Here is a 5,033-nt window from a genome sequence, read left to right as displayed (position 1 = left end):
ATTTGACAGTAAGCGTATATGCACTGTGTAATGCTTTTCTGCATTTCTGCACTGCTAAAAAGCTTACCAAATGAAAATGAGGAAAATTAAAGTTATCAAAATATTTTCCTTTACAATATTATGAATATGTGACAAATTTATGCTAATTCTATCATTTTAATTTCTATACCTGGTAAGTAATTTTCAGATAATTGTACTTTTTTCTAGATTTTTTTAATTAAGCATAATCATTTTCCAGTAGTATAAGACAATAAATGAAGAAAAGAGTAGACGTTCCCTATTTTTTAATTATTTTTTAATTATTTTTAAATTCCCTGATTTTAATTACTAAGATATCATATTTTCAGTGTGCTGGGTTTGATCCATGTTGTCATCTTTGTTGTAATTCTTTATAATTACAATTTACTAATGTCTTTATTTTTGTAAGTGCCTTTACTACTTAATTCATGTGAACTCAAGCTCGATTATAATTTTCATGTCTCAGAGATTAGTATTTAGAAATGAAATTTTGAAGAAAAAAAAACGAGTCAAGTTTTATGTCATGCAGAAAACCTTTCCTGCACAAAACACATTTTTAAGTTGTCTGTGTAAATATATAGTAGCAGCCTATGAGTGTACAGTCATGTTCAAAAGTTAGTACCCCCTCTTTTTTCTATTCTATGTTTTTTTTGTGTAAAAACCTAATAGTGGGTCTTAGTATTAACCAACAGAAAAAAAAAAAAACCTGTGGTCAAAACTAAGTACCCCTCATGATTCAAAATCTTGTAGATCCAATGTAAGCAGCAACAACTTGAAGTAATTGTTTCATGACTTTAGCATTCTCCCACATCATTCTGTAGACATTTTGAGAGAGACAAACTTTTTACAACATTGTTTTAATCCATTGAGATGTCTGGGCACTTGCTAATTCACAACTCTCTTAATGTCCTACCATGACCCAATTTTGACCAAGTTATAGCTGTCCGACAGATGGCCTTACATTTGCCACTAGAATACTCTGGTATACAGAAGAGTTCATGGTCAACTCAATGGCTGCAAGGTGCTCAGATCCTGTGGCTGCAAAACAAGCCCAAATCATCATCACGATGTGTTTGAGCTATAACTCTTGTTTTTTTAATTATTTTCTCTAAGCAATGCACAGTCTGACCCTGGAGTGAAAGCGATGGGACGCCCACTCCTGAGAAGAATGGCAACTGTCTTGAATGCTTTCCACTTGTAAATGATATTTCTCTTAGTAGAACAGTGAACTTTAAATTGTTTGGAAATGGTTTTCAGATAGATTTGCAGCAACAATTGCTTCTCTAAGACCATTGTGTTATGTCTTTCACTCTTGGAATTATGTTAACACACAACGCTTTGTAGAGGTATGCACACCTGATGATCAGTTAATCAAGGGCTGATGATTAGCAGCACCTAAATGCAACTTTACCATGCAAATTACCCTTTATATATATATATATATATATATATATATATATATATATATATATATATATATATATATATATATAATATTTGTATTGTTCTTTGTTTAAGGTTTTTGATCATGATTATTTTGTTTACGTTTTTACCCACACACGCACACACACATAAAAGAGGGGGTACTAACTTTTTTTAAACATGACTGTAAGATGCTAGGCTGTGATCTCAGTCCTTGTTTTAGAGTGCTGACAGAGAATCTCTCTCTCTCTCTCTCTCTCTCTCTCTTTCTCACTCTCTCTCATATACATGGCCTCTATTGGTCAGTGTGGGACCTCAGCGCTGCATGATGTTGAAAGGCTCTGCACACACACACCTGGCTGCTGGCTGCTTCTTTGGTCTGCATCACCTTTTGTCAAGACCATGTTAATTAAGCCCTGTCAGCATCACACATGCTCGCAAACACACACACACACGCACACGCACACACACACACACACACACACACACACACACTGGGGTGCCTTTTAATGAGCCTGCCAATTGAACGCGATAGACACCAGCCCAATGCCCTTGTTTTATTCCTGGATGAGCTTGTGTATGTGTGTTCTGAGAAGGTGGAAGACACGCACAAAGGAGGAGGGGAGGTCAGCTGATGAGAGATTGTTTATCAAAAAAAGAGAGTCATCCCTCTCTCTTTTTTTTGGGTGGGGGTGGAGGAGACTAAGTGAGATGTAGCTCTTCTTTTTCAGGGAGATGAAAGGGCCCTGGCGTGGGGCTTCCAACAAAAGTGCCAGCGATCACAAACAAACCTTCAAATGAAGCACATCAAAGGCGCTGCCCCAATTGTTAGCCTCTTGTATCCAGGGAAAATTGGCTCATTAAGGGCAAAAAATGACATTGTTTACATTAACCGAGGGCTCTGATTAGATGCAGCCATGTTTGTTGTGTTGTGTTGTCCGCTTTCAGTGCCGCCGCTTACCAACAGCCCACTTCATGCTCACGCCACACAATCGCTCCTTTGAAGGCTTTCTTTCAGTGGAAAAAGAGAAGAATGGGAGGAAAAAGAAAAGGATAAACACACAATCACAATTACACGCGTGCACAAACAGACATGATAGTTCTTTCTCTCTTTCTATTACTTACTCTCTTTCTCACACTCTTTCTCTGCCCCCCACGTCAGTGTTCTCTGTTTAGAACTAATTAGGTTGCCTGTGGAAAGAGCACAGGATGAGAGGATAGTTGGGTCTGTGATGAATCTGTTTGCATGGTAAAAGAGAGGGGTATCGGTAAATGAGAGAAAAAATAAAAGGAATGAAGAGGGAGCTCAAGGCTTCTGTTCATCACTTAAATGAAAAAAGGGGTCCATTTATTACTCTTTAGCTTTTTTTCACTGTCTAATTGATGCTTCAAATATCCTGACAAGTTTCGTCCTGTCACAGATTTAAGAAAGAAGGTGTCGTGGACTCACTAAGTCTCACTCTGGTGGTCCCTCCCCTCCACCCCTACAACACTCCAACACTTGAACACTCCTCAAGCTGTTCTACCATGACGTTATAGATACAGTTAATCATACAGGTGATTAAGACTGCTCCCATGAAGGGCATATTGTTTCATACAGCTGTCTTATGTACCAGAAAGATCACTAATTCATCTGTAGTAGACTCTTTATCCTGGTCAGGGTCAGGCTGGATCCGGCACCTATTCTGGGAACACTGGTCACACAAACACATTCGCGCACATCAGGGAGTAATTTAGAGCCACCAATCCACCTACGGCCATGTTGTAGACACTGGAAAAAAATCAAAGAAGGATAAAAATAAAAATAAATGAATGAATGAACGAATGAATGAATGAAATTATAATAACTTATTAAATTTATTATTAAAATAAATGAGCTGCTTTTGTACCCTTTTGTTCTGGCTAATATTTTTGCTTTAGTTATTTTTTTCTCTTTATATCTAAAATAAGAGAAATTTTGTAACACTCCTTCATAATCTTTTAAATCTTGATATCTATCTAAAAGTTGTGTAATGGTTCACACACATGACCATAACACAAGAAACATGTTCTTTGTTTTTTGGAGCAAGCAATGATTTTTGTATTAATGATAGTATGTATTAATTCTATATTATTTATGTATGTATCTGAATATTTTTTTTGCAGTTAACCTTTCCTAAGTAAATTCATTGTGTCCACATTAAACATATGTTACATATGTAGTAATGGTAGCTCTATGTAGCTAACCTTGTCTTAACATTAGAACACTACAGCAGCGTAAGGCTGGTCCAAGGGAAGAAAAGGGAAATTTTCAGTAACTAATCAATTCAGTGCAATAAATTATTATTTGGAATATTTTACCTAAACATAGATAGTTGGCATAAAATAAATATAGCTTTTATATCACCTGAAAATGCTAACACTAAAATGTATTTGTAGCACATCAATCAAATAATAATAATAATAATAATAATAACAAGAACTATTGCCACTGGAGTGGCTAATAATTTATTTTTTATAAATTCTAGACAGCTTGCTCAAAATGACTCATAAGGATTACAGAGGACTGGATCATACTGGGTTTAGTATCACACTATTTTATAAAAAATAATCTTTTCTTGAAACTTTCTTTAACTAGACTAGAATGTTTACAATGTTGTATATAATTTACAGGCTATTTTGAAAGGCTTTTAAGTAGGTTTAATTAAAATCCATACTCCTTACTTCTGCTTGTGTGGCTCTGCAAGAAAGAAAGAAACATCATTATCACACTTTTCCTTCCTTTTTGTCCCTCTCTTCCACTTGCTTCACCCTTCCTCACCTTCGATCTCTTGGGGAGACTGACCTCCCCGTAAATAATCATGACCACTGTGCCGACTTTGACCCTCCCTCACCTTCCCATCCCCAAACTTCATCCCCAAACACATGACCTGCAGGTCAACTCACCATATTATACATCCTTTACACACACTCATCCCCTCTATATTCAACTTCCATTTACATAGAACCTTTTCCTTTTTTCGTCTCGCTCTCTCTGCATTATGACAGGCTCCAGACAGCTCAAAATGCTGTGGTAATTACCATTTAAAATAGTTAAGCATTTCTTTTTTGGAGGGAGGAGAAGTTTGCCCAGTAAAGCACTGGAGGGTGGCTGTGTACGGGTGCAGTGCTGCTGAGGTGAAGAATTCGAATTGCCTTGACTTTTGACCAGGATTGTCTCCTGAGGGAACCAGTGCAGTATGGGAGGGCACACTATGACTTCTTTTCTCCATTTAGGCCTCATATGGAAAATATAAATTGGTTGCGGCAGGAGAGGAATGACGCATTGGCATTCTGCATGCCAGCCATTCTGATTCATGAGCTTGTTTTGAGGTCCTAGCTGACTTTCCATTAGAATATCTAAAGAATGCAACAAGAAAAGTGGGTTTGATTGCTTTTTCATGTGAGGTCTTGTGATTGTTCTGATGCTTGAATGGAGCTCGAAATATACTTCATATCCCATTTCTATCTGAGCAAATATAACTGTAAAATATTGCATTATTTTCTTTAAAAAAATTTTTTTTGTTATTATTAGGTAGAAGGAAACATTTTGATAATGTTAAATTAGAGGAATC

Source organism: Clarias gariepinus, chromosome 4, assembly GCF_024256425.1.
Source record: "Clarias gariepinus isolate MV-2021 ecotype Netherlands chromosome 4, CGAR_prim_01v2, whole genome shotgun sequence".
Lineage (NCBI taxonomy): Eukaryota > Metazoa > Chordata > Actinopteri > Siluriformes > Clariidae > Clarias > Clarias gariepinus.
Note: the sequence above shows the minus strand (reverse complement) of the source record.